General features: G+C 40.0%; 1 long non-coding RNA gene across 2 annotated transcripts; it reads left to right on the forward strand.

The window, feature by feature from the left end:
- Window positions 1-15,379: 15,379 nt before the first annotated feature.
- LOC141627317 (uncharacterized) lies at window positions 15,380-18,822 on the forward strand. 2 transcript variants are annotated; one of them, XR_012536885.1, is made up of 5 exons: window positions 15,380-15,497; window positions 15,592-15,643; window positions 16,498-16,542; window positions 17,941-18,013; window positions 18,391-18,822. It is a non-coding gene; the product is annotated as an uncharacterized LOC141627317 (long non-coding RNA). The 2 variants fall into 2 exon arrangements; XR_012536884.1 differs by having other exon boundaries at window positions 18,383-18,520.
- Window positions 18,823-24,965: the final 6,143 nt, after the last annotated feature.

Raw genomic sequence — 24,965 nt, forward strand, 5'->3', positions numbered from 1 at the left:
TGAGCAGTCGGTCTTAGCAGGTGTTGATGTTGTTGATAGCTAGACTCCGGGCAGGGATGAGTCTTCACGAGATTTGATAGTCATAGCGAGTAGTCTTTGAGTTATATTCTTTCATATCGTTTGTTGGTTTAAATCGCTTGTAATACAATAAAATAGTTCTTTTATCGACATTTGATTATTACTATCCTCGGGCAACCGAGATGGTAATGCCCTTATATGCTAAGGAAGGCCTAGTTAAGGCTCCTCTGAATATGGGGGTGTTACAAAGTGGTATCAGAGCGACGATTTTGGAACCTGTAACAAATGAACATAATGAACGTAGGGAGTCTAATAAAATGAACCTGGTGTATGTGTAATGGGAGCCCTAGCTGATGCTAGGTTTTGGGTGAGTAGGCGCCCTCATTTCAAAATCTTGGCCCCATGATGCTTAAGCCAGTCACAGAGTACGGGAATGTGGAGTCCGTGTGTATATGTGTGACGTGTATGCTAATTATGTCGGAGCTACCTGTAGTTGAGCCTTAGTTAGCATTAATAGGAATGTAATAGCTGTATTTGGGCCATGTTTAGTGAAGTGTGGGCATGATTAGTGAGCTTGTATGATGATTTTGAGATACGTGACAAAGGTCTATTCGATAGAAATGCTTGGGAATGTGAATGGGTGTGTTATACTTGAAGGATGAACATGTTGGTGTTGCTATAAGTTGAAGATGACGGTAGTCACATACGAGTTTATAAATCCTACCGTAATTACTATGATGATAGTTATAGTATAGTTGAGTTATAATTCGAGACCTAGCATATAGTAATGCGTTTATGCCTTATTTGTTGGTTGAAATTTTTCCGCTGCGTAAGATTTGATTCGTGCAAGATGATCTGCTTATGATAGAATGTAAAACACGATAGATTAATTTGCTTTGAAAAGTATGCATTTATATGATACGTGAAAGAAATAATTGGTGTTAATTATAGGCTTCAAATTGAAGTGAACACGAGTTTAGTAGTAACATGTAAAGTAAGTTTAAGTGTATTATGATGGCGTGATTATGTTTATAAAAGATTCGGTAACAGGTAAACCGAGCCGGTAATTTGTGTAGCGTAATGTGACGAACACTTTAGTAGTTGAGACGATACATTATGCGTGAGTAGTGATGGTAATGAGCGAGCAAGTGCGATAATTGGTGCCGAATTCCGAACTTAGTTTGGAATCGACACACATCTTTGTTTTGCGGGGAATCTTCAAGTTACTTCGTATTTCTGACCGAGTACTTAACTATACTTGACCGAGTGCGAGTGCTTACTAGAACGAGTAGACCTCACTCGATCTAGTTAGGAAGCTATGACGTCGGGATGTGGGAAAAATTCCTGCAGATACTCGACGAATTAGCGCCTACTCGATCGAGTAGGGTGGTACTCGATCGAGTACCCTAGGCACTCGATCGAGTAGGTTACTGTACAGTGAATTCTACGGGTTTCTTAAAACCCCAATTCTTTCTACTTCTTCCCATTCATCTTCTATATTTCGAAACCTAAGGCTACAATCCTCTCAAAATCTCTCATACTCTTGGGTAAGTGGTGATTCTTGGGGTTGATTTCTTTGCTTAATTTCGTTTCTTTACTTTGCTACTCAATTAAGGTATGCTTTTCTTCCCAATCTACATGGTTTATTGATTTGAATGTGTTAGAGTAGTAAAACAATCGGAAATTTTTGATCCTTATGATCAATTTGTTGCTTTTAATTGTTGGAATATGATCCACATGCCCTCTTTCCATGTTTGTTGGTGATTAATTGCTGTAAATTAGATTAGAAATTGCAAAATTTGAAACCGAAATTTCTAGGGTTTACAAAATTGAAATTAATTTTTGATTGATTCACATTGATTAGATGGTAGAATTGAGCCTTATGTATTGTTTATATCATGTTGAAGGATAGATTTTGATGATTTTACCTTAGAAAGTTGCCTTAAAACTCCGTCTTAAAAGTACCTCAAATGGAAATTCGTGATATATATGTGGAATTTGGTGTTGTATATGAAAGATTAAGTAAAGTTTGAACTTCAATATGATAATAGTTATGCTAAACGATGAAAAACATGTCAAAATAATTACAGCTGTAGAGACCGTCTGACAAGTTGAATTGAATTATTTGTTTCTAATAGCGAAGATAATGATAATATGTCCTTAACTACTTCTCCATGGACTTGTACAATTGCCTCACATATTATTGGGAGTGTTATGGAGTAGCGTTGGAATCATGCTAAGTGGTTGGAAATTGTTGAGTACATGTGTTCACCATACTAAATTTTCACAACTATGGCTTATGAGTAGTTATAAATTGAATTCATGTATCAAATTGAGGAAACTGTTGATGAATGTGTGTACTTAGCTTATTATTCAAAGTTAATGGCATGAATTATGTGCTTCACATGTTGAAATTTGTTGGTGAATTGGTGTGCCTAACTGAGTATGTTAAGTTCAAGTTACATGAAGTATATGCTTTACGTGTTTATGCGAGTTGTTTAAGACATATCTTTGAAAAGATGCCAAGACGAACATAGGAACTTGTCAAAGTAAATGGGGAGGGGTAATCCACACGAGATGGGGAAGGGAGTGGACTGTGGTACCCGCAGATTCAGTACCCTTCTGTTGTTTTTGTTGATTTCAAGCAGAGAGAGCGTTTTGTAGCTTTACAAAAACGCAAAATGAGACCTACAAGGTGTATAGACACTACTTTGTTGGAGAATTTGGAGATAGAGACGGATGCCCGTCACATTTTTGAGACCTTGGGCCTTATGGGTTTGTATAGGCTGAGGAAACACTCTTATCCTTTTCTTACCCTAGAATTTATGAACTCCTTTATCTATGACCCCTCTGGCCAGACCGTTGAGTTTCGGTTGATGAACACTAGTTTCTTGCTTTCTATGGACCAATTTGCTTCTCACCTTGGGTTGGCCAAGCCTCCCAAGGACTCCATCACCGATATCCCTACTGAGTGCGGTGTATGCCGCCTAATGCCTTGTCTGACCGGGAAACCAGCTCTTACCTCGAGTAACATGCTGATTAATGACGTTCAGCATGTCACATTGAGGATCTTTCTCCGTTCTCTCTCGAACCTCCTTTATGACCGACCGGATATCAGTAAGCTGAACAACCATGAGGTGTTACTTCTGATGTCTTACTTGAACCCGGAGCGGACCAGGAAAGTGGTCTTTAATGCTCCTTCGATGGTTTGTGCTGCCCTTGCCTTGATGGCCACCGCCTCTTCCCGTTACTTGAGTTGTGGCGCCATCGCCACTCGGTTAGCTGAAAAGCTAACCTCTTTCGAGGCTTCTTCGGAGTACGTGCCTCTAGTTACCCCGGTGCCCACCATGGATCGTGACTACTATCTCGACCTGAAATGGTTGAGGACTTTGGTTGACGGTAGCTTAGCTTGGAGGGTGTGGGGCGTGAGCTGGATGAAGATTCCATCTCCTGAGCACCTCCCACCCACGGAGCCCTTAGAGCCGGCGGTAGTTACGGTGGACTCCGATGATGAGGAGGAGGAGGAGGAGGAGGAGGAGGAGGAGGATGATAGACCCCGCCATCTACAGACCTAGCTACCTCATCGACGACACGATGCTCGAGGTGATGCCAGAGCCGAAGAAGGGCGAGAATGCGTCAGTTGTGGCAGTGGAGAGACCTAGGTTGGGGAGAGGACCCTGTCGAGTGAGGGAGAGGACCTCGGAGACTAGGCCATGGCCGGTAGCACCACCGCAGTAGCATCCTTTTCCGTGCTACCCTTACCTCGACACCCCGGAGACGCGATCCAGCTACTTGGCGGAGAGTGTGTCATCTACCTTGACACTCCGTAACATGCACGAGATGGCGTACGCTCAGGGGATAGGGACCGAGGGACCGCATCCGGTGTGGTGGAGTGGAGTTGGGGACTACACAGGGGTTTTCCATTCCTACGGGGTGGATCAGTCGACGTGGGGGACACCTCAGTTCTTTGCCTACGGTGGCTTGACTCCATGGTACGTGGGCCCAGGAGCAGGAGCAGGAGTGGATGCGGGGATTGGGTCATCGGGAGCAGGTACTTCTGGCGGTGGTGGAGATGATGAGGTGATGGTTAAGCAGCAGCAGCAGCAGGAGGAGTGATACTCCTTGTTTTTATCTTTGTTTATAGTAGTTGACGTTGGTAGTATGGTTAGACTTTGGTAGTTGTTTTCGTTAGAACTTTGGTTATTGATATGTATTGTTGGCCATAAGGCCGGAATTGTTAGTTAACTTTGTTGCTGGATTGATTTTGGGGTCGGGAAATCATCCCAACTCAAGTTATGTGACGGCCATGTATATACATGTTGGGTTATGACAGGCTTTATAAGGAATTTGACCTGTAGGTACTCGACAGAGTACCCCGTACTCTATCGAGTAGCTGCAGGAAGGAAAGAGAGAAAGTTTCTGATCTTTAGGCTACTCGATCGAGTAGCCAAGACACTCGATCGAGTAGTATGGCACTCGATCGAGTACCAGGATATACTCGATCGAGTAGCACTGTTACAGGAGATTTTCGAAAATTAAAAGTGTGTAATTTTTTGATAATTGCGAGCTTGATGTTTAACATGGTTAGTAGTGCATAGTAACACCGTTGAGCAGTTAATTTCATATGTTGGAAGTCGTGTTTGAAGTTTTATAAGCGTATTTGTCACAATTAGTGAAGCGGTAATAGTTTCTTGTTACTTTAATGTTGCATACGCCCTATTACGATCTATTTATCAGAGTTATAACTTCTGGTACACTTGTGCATACCATATTAACATGCGTTGTCGACGGTGACTAGATATTCCGGAGGTTTGTGTATGATTTATAATTTAACAATTAAATAGTTAGTGAGTAATGTCCATAATAAATAATATGGTTTTATTTAATGTTATGATGCAAGTAATAGGTAATCTGTGTTGTAATTTTGGTGGTGAACTTCGGGGATGAAGTTCCTTTTTAGAGGGGAAGAGTAATGTCGCGAAATAAAAAGGCTGATTTTGACATGTTTACCTATAATGTTTTGTTGTTTAAATTGCAAAATTTGCTAGTACCTTGGTCACTTTACTTGTATGAAGTGTAATTGGTTACCTTAGTTTGTTGAGTAATTCATGCATTGAAGTGAAAATGATAGTATGTTTTAAAGGACGGTCGTAAAAAGTTAGTTGTGGTATAATGTGTTGTAATAAGATTGCGTTGATGGGTAACATGGTGGTGTAGTTGTGCAACATGGAGTTGTTATGAGATATGTTTCGGGTTGATAGTTATTACCATATGATGGGAGATTGTTGTTTGTGCTGGTTCGTACTGCAAGATTAATGTTTTGTAGACAATAGTTTGTAAGAGTAGAGGTATACATATAGAGTGACAATTGATGGTGAGCATGTTTGTGTGATAGTTGCAAGAATTGATATATATATGTATGAGCGTTAGACGGTGATGATGATGACATGGGGGATGGTATTTCCAGGGAGTAATGGTTTGAGCGGGAAGATTGGTGAGGTCGTGTTGTTTCCGTGTCTTGAGCGGGAGATAGGTGAGTTGAAGTTCGGGGACGAAGTTCTTTTAAGGGGGGAAGACTGTAATACCCGCCCTTTTAGAGACCCTTTGACCAGCGTTGACTGACCTTGGGAGCGGGAGTAGTCTTAGAAAGACGTGCCAAAACCATCTTGGGTTGCGTGATATGAGTGGTACTCGATAGAGTAGAGGCTACTCGATCGAGTAGCTAGGTTACTCGATCGAGTAGGGGGCCACTCGATCGAGTGTGTTGGGTACTCGATCGAGTACCGAGTTTTCAGCGAGGGTTTTATATCGCGTTTTGTTAAATCCGCATATCACTTCCGCCACTTTCCTCCTATCCTTCAGTCGCCTCTTTCCCTTCCCTTCACCTCAAAACCTCCATGGAAGCCTATGTGAAGATCCTTGTGCCTTAGGAGAGTGTCACTTGAGTCGGGTAGCCATCTTTTGCTGAGCTTCTCCCTATAGGTATGTCATAATCATCATCCGTGTCCTTGTTCCCTACAGTTAGGGTTTGCTTGATAGTAATAGATATTTGTATTGTGGTTATAGGCTTTGCTTGATTGCTGGATATGTTGTATGTCGGCATGGATTGGTTGCAGTTGCTCAAAGGTAGGTTCGCCTACTCAGTTTCTGTAGATGGTCTAGTATGTCAGTCGTTGTGGTTGTATTGTGATTGCTTAGTATCGTAGTGGTATTGTGACGGTTGTGATGGTGATTGTGGTTGATTGTTTTTTGTTCTCGAGGTGTGTCCTCGGCTGAGTGGGTCACTTGCGGGAGTGGCTTCACGCCCTAGTTTCGCCTTCTGTGGAATCCGCCACAGAAGGGATGTGCACATTAATGGACAGGGTTATCGCTCATTATGAGGAGCGGGGATTCGGTGGGAACGGGTGTGGTCCCCCCATTAACAGGACTGGTCCAGTGGACAGTCAGTGATAGAGTTGGTTGGGTTATCGTGATTGTGTTTGAGACTGATAGCATTGTTTGTATTGATAATTGTAGTTGCCGTTGTCGTATCTTATCTCGATCGACCTTGTGTGGTTGTTTGTTTGTTATGTGTCTGCCGTGATCCCTTATGGTGAGCAGTCGGTCTTAGCAGGTATTGATGTTGTTGATAGCTGGAGTCCGGGCAGGGATGAGTCTTCACGAGATTCGGTAGTCATAGCGAGTAGTCTTTGAGTTGTATTCTTTCATATCGTTTGTTGGTTTAAATCGCTTGTAATACAATAAAATAGTTCTTTTATCGACATTTGATTATTACTATCCTCGGGCAACCGAGATGGTAACGCCCTTATATGCTAAGGAAGGCCTAGTTAAGGCTCCTCTGAATATGGGGGTGTTACACCCACGGTGCCACATCTCTCACAAAATACCACCTGTTGCTCCGATGAACGGCACATAGGTGGACTCCTCCGAAGTACCACCGATAGGACCTGTAAGACCTATCAAAACAACACTAGCAAAAGAGATAAGAACCGCCGCAGGGAATAAAATTCCCTGAGGCGGAAAGAAATAAACGAAACAAAAAACAGATAGGGCAATTGCCTCCTCGGCAACGGCGCCAAAATTTGATGCGGTCGTTTCTGCGCCAAAAATAATTTACCTAAGAACTACTAGCAGAAGCTAGTGGCAAGTAGGGTCGAATCCACAGGAAGGCTATTGTATCTGTTCTAGGTTCGCTTATTCGGTCACAAACGGGATTTTGAAAATGATTTCTAAACTACAACAAGAAAAGGGAAGAGAGAAGGGCAAGAGAAATAAAGAGTAGATCAAGGGAAAGGAAACAGCTAAGACAGTCGGTTCACCATAATTAATCAAGTCTAACAATCTGGTCTCAGGTCAAAACAAATACGATCTATGGGGTAGCGAATATCTCCTTTCGGTCTCAATTCACCCTAAAGCGACAATAGCTTAGCTTTCGCCCTCACTAACGTGCCCTAATGTATCGCTGCGAGTCTCACCCTTTCCAACCTTTCGGTCCAGGTCAAGGTTTACTACGGTCTATAGGCTAATTGCGTCGACTCAATTAAACTATAGCAATTAAATACAACAATTAACAACATAGATTATAATAGCATGAACCTGATAAGGTGATTACTATTCTATCATAATCGCGGATCCCCTAAGTCCTAGCGAGGAAATTAGTTACGCATAATAAAGGACCAAAGCATAAAAGAAGAAAAGAGAGAAGGAATTAAGATTAATACCGATAAATAATGATTGCAAGAGTTTAGATCCGGAAAATAAATAAGAATGGAAGACGGAGTTTCCTCCGTTTCCTCGCTACAGGAACAGTGATAAGGCGTGAGAGAGTAAGTTCGCTTAATTCTGACTTCTCGCCTCTTATTTATACTAAAACTAACTTAAACAAACCTAATTACAAAACGGAATTAAAGCCCACGCGATAACCCCTCTCGATCCAGTCACTAGACCTCTCGATCGAGTACATAAGCTCTCGATCGAGTACATAAGCTCTCGATCGATCAAGATGCAAAAAGAAGGGCTCTCGATCGAGCTCAGCGCGTAACTCTGCTTTGCGCACCAAACTTCAAATGGCTGCCATTTCTTCGTTACTTGGACAAATAGGACGTGGTTGGTGGAGTTGGAAAGCTAAGAGGATAAGATTTCACCTCCAACCGGAATCACCTTAATAGATGTTTTAGAACTCGAGATATGGCTCTTACAAGCAGGAACTAGCAAATTGAATCACTCTCTTGGCTCGCCTAACTTCCTTACTCCAATGCGCATCTCAAAATAGCACTTTCCAAGCTCTGACTCAACTCATCTCCTAAATGCATGCGTAGGGACATGTTTTAGGCTTGATTATGATCTTCTCCTGCTCATATCTGCAAATAATACAAAACAAACCCAAGTAGACTATTCAGGCGATATTTGTAGTAAAATTACTACGAAATAAGCATGGAAATGCGTGCTAATATGGCCTAAAAGGTCTATGTAAAATGCACGCATCAGTACTCGATCGAGTAAGTGTGCCACTCGATCGAGTAAGGGTCACTCGATCGAGTAAGTGACTTACTCGATCGAGTAAGTCGGTTTTGCGGGTTGTTTTAGCCGGGTTTTGTAAGCAATGCGTGATTGATATTTAAAGCATTCCGTCAGTTCCTTTGTCACTTTTTATCTTTTCTTAAACCTCTAAAGAGAAAAAACAAGTTATGTTACTTCCTTTCTTCGCGTTGCTATCAAATCCCAAAGGCTATGGAAGTCAGATCGTCGTGTTCTTTACGCCGTTGAGTTCGTCGTGTCATGGGTAAGATCCTTGTATATTTTTTATGCCTTTTCGTTGATATTAGTTGAAACCCTAATTGGGTAATTTGGGGGTTTTGGGAGTAATTTGATACTAGATGGTGAGTGTATGATTGTATATTTGATAGGAGGTAATTTCGTAGAGGAACTTTGCTGATACGCTATTGTGACGGTATAGGTGATTGCTCTTCCAAGTAGGGTTTCCCTACTAAGTTATTGATTACATAGTTGTTTGGTGATGGTTGTGATTATTGTTGATCTTTAACGTGTTCGTATTGTGTTGGTGTTGTTGTTGTATAATTGGTTGTGTAATTGTCTGTGGTTGGCGAGACGTGTCCTCGGCTGACTGGAGTCACTTGCGGAAGTGCCTTCACGCCCTTGATTCGCCCTATGTGAAACCCGCACAAGAGGGGATGTGGACATTAAGGGATATGGGATATCGCTCGGATTAGATGAGCGGGGATTTGGTGGGTACGGCTGCGGTCCCCCATTGGCGGCGTGGAATATCTGTTGTGATGGGTATTCTGGCAGGACTACACATTTTAGTGTGTAGTCAGGTGTGTGGAGATATAATGGAGTTGGGAGTTGTGTGTGTATTGTTATCTTGTGTATCTTGTTTTGTGTAATCAGTAACTGTCCCCGTTTAAATGTTTTAAAAACTGTGGTGATCCATTCGGAGGTGCTGAGCAGTTGTCTAGCAGGTATACTATGGATGCACGCAAGATTAGCTGGGGATGGAGTAGCCACGAGTCTGATAGTAGTCTTTCGCTGTGTTATCATAATACTTTTTGTACTTTAGTTGTAGTTTGGTTTTAGAAAGTTGTACTTTACTTTACAGTTGGTTTTGATGTAATCACTTTAAACTTTATGCTTAAAATATGTTTCTTGATGGTCACTTTTGATTATTATGCCTCGGATAACCGAGATGGTATTACTTCCATGCATTAGGTGGTCTTGGTAAGGCACCTTGGTGTATGGCGGTGTTACACACGTAGTGTCTAAAAGAGAGATTGAAGTTGATGTGGCAAAGGTTGAAGTAATTCAAAGTTTGCCATTGTAATATCTCGTAGTTTCTAAGGCTATACTCGACCGAGTAGACGGTTTACTCGACCGAGTGCATCTCACTCGACCAAGTAAGGGACCGAGTGACATCAGGGATTTTCTGAAGTTTTCTGAAACAGGGCCACTCGACCGAGTGGCGGGTCACTCAACCGAGTAGAGCTTCACTCGACCGAGTGTCCTGTCGCTTTCCATTGTTTTACGCGAGAAATGGTAGGTGGCCTTATCACCTTTAAACATCATATTTTCAGATTTCCTTGACCCATTTCACTGTTCACCTTATCCTTTACTTCCCAAAAACCTCTCAAAAACATTATCACCTTATCCACCAAGATCTAACACACACATCATTGAAGATTCACTTCCCAAATCCTTGTTCTTGGCATTTGTTCATATTGTGGTAAGATTATATTCACTCCTTTTTCTTTTGTCTTTAATTAGTAAACCCTAATTTGATTAGTATGTGGCTTTAAGAAATTAATTAGGGTTATGATTAATAAAATGGGGTAATTAGAGGTTAATTAGTATTGTTATTGTTGTAGTATGTTGTAGTAAGAGTTAGCTATGGATTATGTAGGAGAAGACTTCATTAAAAAGCACGTCTAGCCCCTTAGCTTGAAGTTTTTAGAAGACTATCAAGAGGCAGGGTTTCCCTACTTAGCTTTGGTAATATGAATGTTTATTTGTGCATTGTTTCACATTAGTAACATAATAGATGCATTATAACATGAGTAGTGGTAATTAGGGTTTGATGGTATGTTGTTGTTGGGTAATATTCACACATGTAGGAATTTGGTAATATTCACACTTGTTTGTAATTGTCAATCTGTGTGGTGTTGTTTGGTGGAGGATATGTTGGTGTTCGGCTTTGGTTGTGATACATGGTTGTTGAGGAGACTAAAGACGGTTGGGAGACCGTCTTACGCTTGAGTGGCTTCTTGCAGCTTCCCACTCCAAGAGGGATGTGCACATTACGGACTTGAGTTTGGAGGGGCTCGTGTGGTTGAGGCACGACGTCTGGCAGGGGATCCGAGTCGCTCTTGGACCCGGTACCATGGACGTTTTCCGAGTACCCAATTGTGAGGTGCGGTGTCGTGGGTGTGTCCCTCACATCGGTGTGTTGGAGGCGGATCCATGAGTTATTGTGTATTGTTGTCATTGACATTCATTTGCTTAATCATGTAATTTCTCATAGTAACATGACATAGATGAACATTTGTATTATTGAAGTTAACCAATGTTTTAAAATATCTGTGGTGAACCATATGATGATTTCTGCTCATATGAAGGGCAGTGGTTGACTGGTTTACATAGTTGCATATGCGCTTGGGAAGCTTGGGAGCGGCCTTACATCGTTTTGTCACCATTCCTTGTGGTCTAGTTTTTGACTCTTTATAAACTCTACTTTTATTTCAATTGCATTGTAATAATGGGGATTGTTATTTGAATCCCACAACTTGTAACTTAATTATTTAACTACACATCATTTTGTCACCATTCCTTGTGGTCTAATTTTTGACTCTTTATAAACTCCACTTCTATTTCAATTGCATTGTAATAATGGGGATTGTTATTTGAATCCCACAACTTGTAACTTAATTATTTACCTACAACTTATCTATTTTAAATCGTTGTCATAAATTACTCTTTACTCGTTTGTTCGAACTAGAAACTTGGGAAACCAAGCTATGTGATATTTCCATGGGTTGGGATGGCCTAGAGGAAGGGTCCCGACTTATGGGGGAGTTATAAAGTGGTATCAGAGCGACGATTTTGGAGCCTAGACCAATGAATTAATGAACATAAGAGTATCGGTTAAAATGAACCCGATTTGAGTCGTTAGAAGCTAGTGACAAGCTTGGGAGACGTCCCAAGGTTGTGCCCTTTCCCTCACAACTCGAGTCGGTCACAATGGGATGGGGTGTATGGGACGTTCTTTGGTTTGTCATATGGATGTTGCATATCTTTGCCTCATATATGAAAGTTGAATCCGTGTTGGTAGTCCATGATGTGATCCTAAGAGTAGTGATGATAAAATTCATGAGAATTATGTGAATGCATGTGTATGATTATGTTAGTGTGGTAGATACGTCTACAATAGAAGAAAACGTTACTCACATGATATATACATCGTTTTACGTGTGTTTTATATCGTATCTATGTTATCTTTCTTCGTGATTAGTTTAGGAACATGTGAAATAGGGTTACATGTGGACTTATGTGAGTCAGGATGGGTGCATGATCCTTTGAGGAGTGTACTCGGTCAAGTGGAAAAGGAACTCGGCCGAGTTGAAGGCACTCGACCGAGTACCCAAACCACTCGACCGAGTGGCCAGTTTTCCAGATTCTTGAAAAACTCATGATGTTGAAGCACTCGATCGAGTAGTGGACCCACTCGACCGAGTATGAGCCACTCAACCGGGTGGCAGTGCCACTCAACCGAGTGGGCTACCTGGTGAATTTTGGTAACCTCCAAGAAGTTTAGGCACTCGACCGAGTGAAGACCTATACTCGACCGAGTGGACATGTATGTTGGTTAATATCGTTTGTCTCTTAGGGTGAGACATGTATAGACGTTTTCTATACTTATTGAAAAGATAAGATGCCGATAACTCGTGCAAGGACTCCATCACCACCCCTGGGTCCAAGGAGGAGGTGGATCGGATTGTTGCACCAAATGAGGCTCTCGCCGAATGTAATACTCAGGATATTTTAGGACTTTGTTGACCGACCCTGTTGACCAAGAAAGACCTTAGGGAGGAATGGGTGAGGGACTAAGTTTGGAACATGAACCTTATAGGATTGATTACTCGACCTAGTAGAGGCTACTCGGCCGAGTATCGCCTATACTCGACCGAGTAGAGCTTACTCGTCCAGTACTCGACCGAGTATGGCTGCTGTTGACGTGTTAATATAAAACGCAAGTTCGCGAGATTCATTTCAGTTTCTCATTTTCTCGACAGTTCCTCTTTCTCTAACCCTAACTTGCCCCTCTCTCCTATCACCCCTACCTCCATACACCCTCATATATATAGCCTACATCTCCACCATGGGAAAGTCGGGATTCGCTTAGGAAGGTTGCGTGTGTGGTCGTCTTCCGTGTCATCGTTGATTCGCATCATTAGGTAAGTCTCTGCCTTGTGTCTTCTAGTAGGTTATTGAGGATAGTTGTATAATAGGGGATGGCTATAGTTGTAGGATGCATATTGGAGTCTTGCTTGGCTGTGTATGGATGCTTTTCATGGCTTGCGACGAGGTAGGGTTTCCTTACTCGGTTACTGTTAGTTGATTTAAGATTGTGTTTGTTCGTAATTATTGTTATCTGCTGATCATCGGAGTATAAGTGTTGTGGTGACGGTGGTGATGTGGTTGTGTTGTGACGGTTGTGGTGTTGTGACAGCTGTGTTGCTGTGGTGTGTGTGATTGTGGTGGAGTCACTTGCGGGAGTGGCTTCACACCCTAATTCACCCTCCGTGGAACCCGTCACGGGAGGGGATGTGCACATTAAGGGACAGGGATTGTTAGTCGCTCGTTGAGGAGCTGGACTTGGTGAGGATGGGTTGCGGTCCCTCCACTGGCGGCGTGGACTACTTGTTGCGATGGCTAGTCTGGCAGGGCTGCACACCTCGGTGTGTAGTCGGTTACTGTGTGAGATCGGGAGACGGGGGTTGGTGGATGATCAGCTGGTTATTTATCGTACTTGTCTTATCTTAATTGCTCAGTAACTGACCCCGTGTTATGTTTTCAAAACTGTGGTGATCCATTCGGGGATGGTGAGTAGTTGGCTTAGCATGTACAGTTGGTTGTTGCTGTTGGGCATAGAGGGAATCGAGTCACCACGCTACCGGCATAGGTGTCAGACGCATGAGTTCTTTAGCTGTCATAGTTATTACTTGTATTCAGTTTTGTACCGTGGTTGTAAAGTGTTAAATTAATTAATTATAAATGTTCTTTTATGGTCTATTTGATCTACTACATCGGGTGACCGAGATTGTAACACCTTCATACACGGAGATGGTCCTTGGTAAGGCGTCCTGGTGTGCAGGGGTGTTACACCGAAGCTCTCCGAAATGTCAATAGAGAGAGAGATGCACTCGATGCCTTGGTTGTGAGCACGGCTATCTCACGTTACCGACCGACTAAGTACCTTTGGGTGGGTGAGCCCAAACCCTTTAGTTATTGGGTAAGAGAGATGGAGAATGTCTTTGATGTGGTGAGATGCCTCGAGGAACTCAAAGTAGTACAACCCGCTTTCTACCTAGGAGGTATAGCGGGAAGATGATGGTTCAAGGAGAGGGATGCCATGAGAGATTACTATGAGGAAAAGGGCGAGGTCGCTATTCCGCTGGCCGACTTTAAGGTTGATATGAGGAATAAGTTTATCCCCGAGCATGTTCAGTACAAGCTCCGGGCGGAGTTTGACCGATTTGTGATAACAAGTGGGCGGTTATGGGAAGTCGGGCGGCTATGGAGGGAGGGCCGCGAGTGAAGGTGGTGGCTTAAGATGTTACAATTGTGGTGGCCTTGGCCACAAAAGGAATGATTGCACTAGCACTCCAAAAGGGTCCAACCGAAAGTTTGGACAAGGGAGCTTTTACCACACACCTTCCCAAATCGGAGCACGCAACCGAAATTCGGGAGCATGGAACAACCAAAGGAATGCCAACTCTAGCTTCAATGGTGGAAATAGTCGCGGAAACTTCAATAAAGGAGCACCATCCAAGGCAACAAGCTACATTGGAGGCCACACTTCGAAAGCTAGGCCGACTAACTCGGCAAGCACGGTGCAAGCACTACAACAAATACCTTATTTTCTTGACGCCTTAGCCTTGACGCTATACAAAGTGTTGATCAACTTTTAAGGCTTATTTTTTCCCGTATAGCAAAACGAAGCCTTGAGGTGTCGTATTGGGAACTCTAATAAATAAAATATTCTGCTTGACCTAATTAGTCCTCCCCAGTCCCACACACGATTCACCTACCCTTATTTCACCGGAAATGTAGCAAATTACTCCCATAACTTATAAACTACGTGCAAATCAGCCCCCTAAGTTTCACTTGTAGCAAATTAGCCCATAACCTCCCAAAAATGTGCAATTAAGCACAAATCAAGTTTTTTTTTACCATTTTTTTAACTAAAACCTATTCTTTTCTATTATAAAAACTATTATAAATATATTTCTTAAATAATTAAATATAATATTTACATATTCAACGAAAAATGCGAACCAAATTTAGTATAAACAAGAATTTGGTCATGTAATTTTTCATTGTAACTTCATTAATAATTCTCATATTATGAACATTTTTCACCAGAAAAAATAGAATAGTAAATATTTGAACATGCTTTTTAATAATCAATAATTTTAGGATTAAAATCTAATCAATAGTTTTGATTTTTAATAATAGTAAAATATTTAATTAGAAAATTTTATTCTTAAAAATAAGATATGTGTTTAATTGCACATTAAGATAAACTTATGGGGTTGATTTGGTATATTTCCCCTTATTTCGTAGTTTCACAACCTCTAACCATGAAACCTAATCTCAAGCTACACTCACCGCTGCCTCTCTATCTCCAGTCTCCCACTTTAGCCTGTTTTATGCTTCTTATACGCCGTCGTCTCTGACAGTTCATCGATGTAAGTCCTCTATTTGGTGTGATTATATTCGATTTATTAGTTTTTTGAACATCTTAATCTTATCAATATCACTATTTTGTTTTGAATAATTTAGATTTTGATGAGCATTGATTTGAAGTCCGTAATTGAAGTCAGAAAAAAATCATGTGAGTTTTATTTTTTATATAAGTTTGTGAATTTGTTTGTGGGCACTTAATTGGGATTTTTCTTTAGGGTTTGAGAAATTGAGTGCATGACTAAATTAAAGAGTTTGTTGAATGTTCAATTTAAGTCCTGTTGTATCATTCGCACAAATATCCTAGCTAAATGCTTGAGAGAAGTAGTAAAATTTTCAGCAGATTTGCTGAAAATTTAGGTGAGTATTCCACCAATTTTCACTGGTTATATCTATCATCTTCCAATTTGTTTTGTTCACGCTAATATATTATGCGGCTAGGACAAAAATGGTATGTGGATTAAAATTTTTAGAGGGCTGCTTAAACTTTAGAAAACTTTCAATTTGTTAATGAGTTTGTGGCTCTTCCTCACCAATCTCCCTCTGTCACTAATTTCGGTAAATTACATTCCACTATCATCTTGTGGCATTTAATCATTTATACTAGATTACAAGTCAAGTCAAGCTATTTACAATGAAGACCGTGTTTGAGGCTCTGCTAGTTTAGCTAGTTTCTTCTATTTTTTTTTTTTTTTAAATTATAAGGTGATTAATGATGGTTATCAATGTGATCAATTGCAAAGAGTAATCCTAATCCCAACTTAGTACTCTTAAGATTGATCGTTTCCGTTCGCGTCATTGTTTCTTTATTCGGTCCTTCTACTGTTTATTTCTTACTTACTACTTAAATTTATTCATTAACTAATATTTGATGTGGCTGGTGTCAAATTATGTTGGATAATTTATGAATGGTCTTACACATAAAATGATTGTTTCCATTGCACTAGTTGTACGAACAATTTCATATTTGAATTGATTTTGAACTCTGTTTTTGCCTTGTTCCAGATAAAATTATTGTTTCCACTGTAGGTGGAACACCTCTTTCGGAAGGTAATTCCAGCTTTTAAAGCTTAATATATCACTTCTATTTCGAGTTGTGCGATTAATTGACGAATTAATTGAAATTTTCACTGAGTTAATTTTCGAAATAGCGCTTATAGCATCAGTGTACAATTAACTACCGAGTAAGAGAATAGATAAATTTGACGGAAGAAGATAGAACTGAGTCAGAGAGTTTCGAAAGTTTAGAAAATCACTAATCTCGTCCTATTTATTTTATCTTTTGGGTTTTGTTACTAACAATTACCATCATTCCATGTGAGATGCGAAAGATCTCTTATCCTTACTTGGACTCTATGTTTACAATATTTAGCTGAACACCCACTTATTTTGCCACAGTGGCACTCTATATTTTTTCAAAGTGAACGCATCATATTTTCTCCCTATATATATGTAAATTGCACTTGTTTCAATTATTTATTTCAACTGAAGTTGTGGCAGATTAAACATTACATATAATAAGAGGTTTCAAAGACGAGTTACTAATTACGGAATCTTCAAACGATAGTGGCATGCCCTTCTATTATATGTTTGATAGGAAGGCTACAATTTCTTTGTTTGTCCCCTAGAAGTCATTTGATTAGAATATAAATGAGTGCGTGGTAAGCAATAGTTGATCAGTACTATTAACTACAGAGTAAGCTCACAATTCTAACTGTGTGCTGGTGGGATGTTTTTCATGTGTCCCTTCTTGACATGATTACCTACTTTTTTACTCACATTGCATGCTTGTCATTTGATTAAGAAAAATTGTTTTCGTTACCAGTCAGAGGTCAGACGCAGTTGACTGTTCTCCCAACTCAGTTTTCCCGTTTATTTATTTTTGCTGGTTAAACTTTGGTTCATGTACCTTTTTAGTATTTAACTAGTATACATACACCAGTTTTTATCATTTTATATTTAACTGATGTGCTTTAGTCTATTTTTGTTTGTTTCACTTATGCTCAATTTTGATTTACGGATTAAAAATGAAAACCTAGTGGTTGTTGATTGATTGAATGCTAATTCGGTAACTCTTTTAGTCTATATCGCTAAAAGAAAATGCGTCAATTCTTGACTCTAATGGCTGTTTAGCGATAATGTTGTTACGATGTGTTGTTTTTCTTGTTCCCTCGTAATTTATTCGTTTTCTAATTCTTTGTCGTCATACTAGTATATGCTTATAATTAGTGAGCTTTTTTATCGTGTGATCTGCTTCTACCTTTAAAACGTTGCTCTTTTCATTGAATTTTTACAGGCTCAAGGTCACGGGGTATAGAATTATAATCAATATTATAGACACCTAATGGCTGTTTAGCGATAATATTGATGAACTTGACTCTAAGTTCTAATGAATTTTGTAACAATTCTCTTTATCTAACTGTAGTAATGTATTCATTTAACTTGCAGGTATCAGAATCAGGTATCAGAATCGAGTTTGGAAATTGTAAGGGTATGCGAAGTATGGAGTATTAACTTGCAGGTATGAATTATGAACTATTCATGAATTATATTTATTATTGAGGATATATTTTGCTTTTTATAATTTAGTATATGATTATTGCATGGACTACATTAGGAACACCATTCATAGTTAAGGACAACACATAAACACTTAACGGAACACAAATCTAGGACCATACACTTATCAACTAACCCAATTATGGGATTAGAAATACAGATTCTCTACTCTTAACAAACTACAATCTTTAGTTGATTGGCCGACGACATTTTCTAAGCATCAATTAGCATAGCAATCAAATTTAAGAAGAAATTTTTATCTTAGTAAAAACTAGTATTGCATTGTTATCTAAAGTATTAGGTGTTCCTAATTATGACACTCTCTTTCAAGATGTATAGAAGCATGAACATTTGGACATGAACATTTGGAAGACTATCTGCCCATGCAAGACTATAAGGTAGAATTAGCTTCGAATGCAGACGACAACGCTTTTGTTGGTGATTAATGGAAGGTTTCAAGTGAAGCATGTTGAGTCTATTTTTGAGAAAATCTACCAGTTTTCTATTGTCTATTATTGTTACAAGAGTTGGACGAGGGAAGTTCTTGAAGTGAAGATGAGAGGAACAATACGAGCTTAAAGTAATGTAAATATTACTTGTTTCCTACCAAATTATAGTGTAGTGTGTATATTTCGAGTGTTTTTCAGAAGAGTGGAGGTTAATAGTTTAATATACAATTATCCTAATTTTGTACTCTTATAAATGTTCACCTACTTGTACTCGACCATTTATTTTATCAATAATAAAGTTTGATGGCATATTCTTCATGGATCTAACTATTGCCCTGTTTGGTAAATAGCGCATTAATTTCAGAATAAACAAATTGCAAAAGCAGATTATAAATGACAGATTTTATAAGATTTGACTAGCATATTATAATTACCAGAATTAATTTGAGTGTTTGGTAATTGACAGATTACGATTAGTAGAGTTAGTTTTCTTTGTAAAATGGAGAAATTTCTTATTTTAAAATATGCTAACCAATATGCTAGGGTAAGCAGCATATTGTAAAACAGCATATTGACCCCAAATATGCTGTTTCAATATGATGTTTACCAAACACTAAAATTAGCATATTGATTGGTTAAACATGCTAAAACCCTTGAATATGCTAAAAATTGGCCAATATGCCGTTTACCAAACAATGCCTATGTAATTTTTATTTAACTCCTTTTAATTTGCTTGAATATGTCGCGATATATATGAAAAAAGTGGCGCCAAAAGAACTGACAAAATTCTCAAGAGTTTAAAAGGTTATGGCATAATAAAGCGTAAGCAATTCTTATTACATAAAAGCGACGAGAATAATTTGACACAAAAAAGCGTCGCGCCTATAAAAGGCATTGACGCAAATGAGTGTCGAGAAGGGTGACGCTATAAAGCGTCAAAAATTACTGACGGCCCAAATAACCACGCTTTTCGACGCTTTTTAAGAGTCATAAATAGGCTTAAAAAAGGTCGAAAAAACAAGGAATGTGTAGTAGTGAAGGGGAGCCTAAAGATATAGTGGCAAACTCTTTGCCATGGAGAAGAAAAGCGCCGAGGAGGATGCCCATGTTGTCTCCGATACATTTCTTGTTAATTCTCATCCTTGTTTTTTTTTTTGTTTGACTCGGGGGCCATACATTCTTTTATGTTTACGAGTCATGTGTCGACCCTAAGTTTGGGAGAGGGTGAGTTAGTAAACGACGACGTATCCTTACCTTTGATTGTCATCAAAAGAAAATAGCTTTGAAAGGACCCAAGGGTACTAGAATGTCGTACAAAGGCTACTTGGTCAAACCCAAGGTGAAACTCATTACGGTGATGACCTAAAAGACATGTTCGGAGAAGGATTGTCCTATGCTTTTGTGTCATGTGTGAGACACTAGCATGGAAAGACCATAAGCTCAAGATATATCGGTAGTGGGAGAATTTGCGGATGTATTTCCGGAGGAGTTACCCGGATTACCTCTACCAAGGGAAGTAGAGTTTAGTGTGGACATGAAACTGGGAGCGGGACCAATCTCTAAGGCCCCGTACCAGATGGGTCCAAAGGAGTTAGAGAAATTGAAGAAGCAACTTTGTGAATTGGCGGATAAGGCGTACATTAGGCCAAGTGTTTCGCCGTGGGAAGCGTTCTATTTGTGAATAAGAAAGACGGTACTATGAGGTTGTGTATCGACTACCGAGAGTTGAATAGCGTCACCATCAAGAACAAATATCCGTAACCGAGGATTGATGACCAATTTGATCAACTTAGAGGAGCCGACTTGTTTTCAAAGATCAACTTGAGATCGGGCTACTATCAATTGAAAATCAAGAATGAGGACATTCCAAAAACCGCATTTCGGTCAAGGTATTGGCATTATGAGTTCGTAGTGATGCCGTTTGGGTTGACAAATGCCCCGGCCGTGTTCATGGACTTCATGATTAGGGTGTTTAGTCCATATTTGGACAATTTGGTGGTGGTATTTTTAGATGACATCTTGGTCCTCTAAGACCAAAGAAGAACATGAGGAGCTTAGTAAACCATAAGGGACCATGAACTCTATGCCAAGCTTAGTAAATGTGAATTTTGGTTGGAGAATGTCGCTTTCTTATGCCATGTAATTTCAAAAGAGGGAGTAGCCGTGGATCCTACAAAGATTGAGGCCGTGCCAAATTGGGAAGCACCCAAAAACCTAGCGGAGATACGAAGTTTCTTGTGTAACACCCCCATACACCAAGGTGCCTTACCAAGACCACCTAATGCATGAAAGTGCTACCATCTCGGCTACCCGAGGTAATATATATCAAATTGACCATAAAAGAACATACTTTAGATAATTAAGTTTAAGTGATTACATAACAAAATCCCAAAACTGTAAAGGGTACTATAGATGCTCCAAATCCAATACAAACTAAAGTAAATAAAATGTTTGACAACAGAGCAGAAGACTTCTAAACAACTCGTGATGACTCAAGCCCAGTTATCCCTCGCGCATCCATATCATACCTGCTCAATAACTGCTCAACATCCCCGAATGGATCACCACAGTTTTTAAAACATTTAAACGGGGTCAGTTACTGATTACACAAAACAAAACAAGCAAGATAACAATATATAGATCACCCAACTCTGTCACATCTCACACACATGACTACACACTAAAGTGTGTAGCCCTGCTAGAATACCCATCGCAACTGATATTCCACGCCGCCAGTGGGGGACCGCACCCGTACCCACCAAATCCCCGCTCGTTAACTCCGAGCGAAAAACCAAGTTTCTTAATGTGCACATCCTCCTTGTGACGGGAACCACAAGAGGCGAATCAAGGGCGTGAAACCACTCAGGCAAGTGACTCCACTCAGCCGAGGACGCGCCTCGCGAACCACAGACATACACATCCAACCAACTATACAACAACAATTACCATTTACAATACCAATATGATAAAGATCAACAACAATCACAACCATCACCAAACAACCATCAAATACTATGTAATAAATAACCGAGTAGGGAAACCCTACCTGGAAAAACAATTCACCAAGATCGTCACAATCAGCTAATCAAAACCGTTCTTCAACGAAATCACCTCCTATAATCACACAATCATACAATTACTATCTAACAAACACAATACTCCCAAAATCCCCCAAAATACCCAATTAGGGTTTCGACTAAAATCAAAGAAACGATATAAAAACTGTACAAGGATCTTACCCACAATACGACGGTGTCAATGACGTATAGAACACAACGATCCGACGACTTTAGCCCCTAGGATTTGATAGCAACGCGAAGGAAAAAGGAACGTAACTTGTTTAAGTCTTGTGAAGTTTTAGAAAAAGGTAAAAGTGAAAAAGAAACTGACGAAAGGTGTTTATATATCTTTCTCGCATTGCTAACAAGACCCGGAAAAATAACCCATAAAAACGACTTAATCGATCGAGTAATCCACGTACTCGATCGAGTGACCCTTACTCGATCGAGTACTCAACTTACTCGATCGAGTACCCATCAGATAGTACACTGTGTCGAAACCAAAACTCACTTACTCGACAGAGTAAGCCTTACTCGATAGAGTACCCAACAGTTCAGAAAACCGTAGTATTATAGTTTTCCCTCCTTTAAAATAAACTTCGTCCCCGAAGTTCAAACCGAGCCTATAAAACATCAACTCCTAACACTAACTGCACCAACTATGCCTACCTCTTCAACATGGCTCACGATATCATATCAACTACATTATAGCCTCTCGACACTAATGATGTGACCATTAATTGCGCACATTTAGTCCCCTAATTGAGCCTATTTTGCATACTATTATAACATTCTATGGCCATTTTATCCGTCAAAACCTTCCTATTTGCTTTTCTATCGCATTTCATATGTTTTGTAGAAAAGGAGACAATAAGGCGGAAATTCCCGTCTTTCGTGCGTACTCGGAAGCTACTTGACGATACTAGATGGACTAGTATGAAGAGGAAGCAAGGACTAAAGATCAATCCCACAAGAATAAAACGGAAGTGAACAAAAGGGAAGAAAAGAAGAAGTATCATTGCTGAAGAACAATCCGAGCGGATTGTCTCCAATCCGCCCGTCTCCTCACAACACAATCCGAGCGGATTTCCACCAAAGACGCTCGGATTGCCCGCGAGAATCCGCCGGATTCCGTCGAATCCGCTCGTCTTTCATCAACGAGAATCCGCCCGTCCCGACACCAATCCGCCCGGATTCCTTTACAGCAATTTTCGTGTTCTTCAAGCCCCGTGAAAGACGCCCTTCCTTCGAAAAATACCGGCTTCTCCCTGCTCAAATCTCAAAAGTGTAATTACTAGTTTAACCCTTAGTTAACCCTAATGCATCCACCTAATTTCCACTATAAATACCCCATTTGTAATAATCCTTTCAACATCTTTTTAGCTAGAAAAATCCTTCTTTAGATTAGATTAGGAGTAGATTAGAATAGATTACTCTTTAATCATTCCACAAATTACACATTAATCTCTTCTTAATTATTGTTCAAGTTTATCATTGGGTAATTGAAGATTATTGGGTTATTATTGGGAGATTGACAACCTTCCATCAATCATCAAGTTTCTTCTATTATTCTTTGCTTTATTATTTGGATCATCTCAAGTTTGGTATAAATCCTTTACTCTTTACTCTTTATTGTTTATTTCCTCATTCTATTATCATGTTTATACTTGTTGTGATGATTGACACCATTAATGACATGTTTCCCATGATAATGAGTGAGTAGTCCTTTAGCTAGGATTAGTGGGTAACTAGGGGAAACCAACATGGGATTGATTCATGCTTAATCTAATATGTTCACATGATTAAATTGCTTGCTTGTTGTGATGTCAACTTTATGCACATGTTATGTTTGATGAAATGCTAAGCCTATGAATCCTTGCATTTTTACCATCTCTTATCTACTCAACTTGACTCGTAAGATTTAAACCAACTCGAGTCTTGTTAGACCATGCATAGAAGTTGATTAGGAGGAAAGTAAGTCGACTTGTAGGTGTTGTACAATCTAATCGATTCGGCTCCGGGACCCAACTCTTCCTAAGAACCGTAAGATATAACCCAACTCGGTTCCTCCACAACATTAATTGCTTGCAACCTTGTAAACATGTTTGTATGATCAACACCATGAATCCCCCATAACCCCATGATATCCTAGCACTTTTAATCAATTGTTTACATCTTTCCTTTTATTGCTCGTTCTACTTTATTGCTTGCATTAGTCTAGACATAACTACAAACCCCAAACAAATTGTGACACTAGCATAAATTGAGATAGATAGACTTAGAACCCAAAGCACACCGTCCCATGGATCGACCTCGACTTACCGCTAACTAGTAGTTTGTTGAGTATTATAAATGTGTTTGATTGGATGAGTGACGACATCGTCCGGACCAAAATGGCGCCGTTGCCGGGGATGGTGCTATGTGATTAAGTTCTTACTTGTTTGTCTATTTTAATTGTGCTTTCACCTTGAGGAACTTGTTCCTCAAGGATTGTTCTTACCGTTTTTGTGTAGTTTCCATGCTTGTAGTTGTTTCCTTGTCTTAGTTATGATGGCTCAAGACTTGACATATGGAGTATGTGGCGGATCTTTTGAGTATGACTATGGGTATGGGGAGTTTGAGGAGCCAGTCAACACAAACCTACCTTACTACTCATACAATGAAAATCCTAACTACTACCCCAATTTTTCCCACCAAAATCACCACACCCAATATCAACAACAACCACCCACCCAATACCCATTTCACAATGAACTTCAATTGCCACAATACAACCACTTTCACACCTACCCACAACAAAAAGATGAACCCATTCAAAACATGATTCTCCAAATGATGGGCGATCAACAAAACTTCTTCAAACAAATGCTAGAAGAGAGCCAAAAAGAAGATAATGTTCTTAAAGACATTGTTATCCAAAGAGAGGAATTGAGGATTCAAATTGCCCAATTAAAAGAATCCCAAGCAATCACTCACCACCGTTCTTTGGACATTGAGCATAAATGCGAATTTGAAGTAGTAACCTTTGACATGGAAAATGAGAAGTGGGAGGAGCCAAGTTCCTTGAGCTCTTGTGACTATGAAAGTGTTGTGTTCGATGAAGAAGACATGAGGTTGAGCAATCCAAATACTCTTAACCTTTGTGAGTATGAGGGTGTGTCTTTTGATATGGACATTGAGGTGTTGAAAAAAGAGTTACATGAAGCCCCCATTTATGATTCACGTGAAGATAGCAACAATGATGATGAGCCTAGAGGTGGGACTCACAATATCACCTTGCTTGAGGAGTCTATCCTTGAGGCATTTGAGATACCCTATCATGAAGAAGAACGTCCTTCCTTTATTCTTCATGAAGACCACTTGGCACCCATCATGGAGCCAATGATCATTGAAGAGGATATGATAG

The sequence above is a fragment of the Silene latifolia genome, chromosome Y (assembly GCF_048544455.1).
Source record: "Silene latifolia isolate original U9 population chromosome Y, ASM4854445v1, whole genome shotgun sequence".
Lineage (NCBI taxonomy): Eukaryota > Viridiplantae > Streptophyta > Magnoliopsida > Caryophyllales > Caryophyllaceae > Silene > Silene latifolia.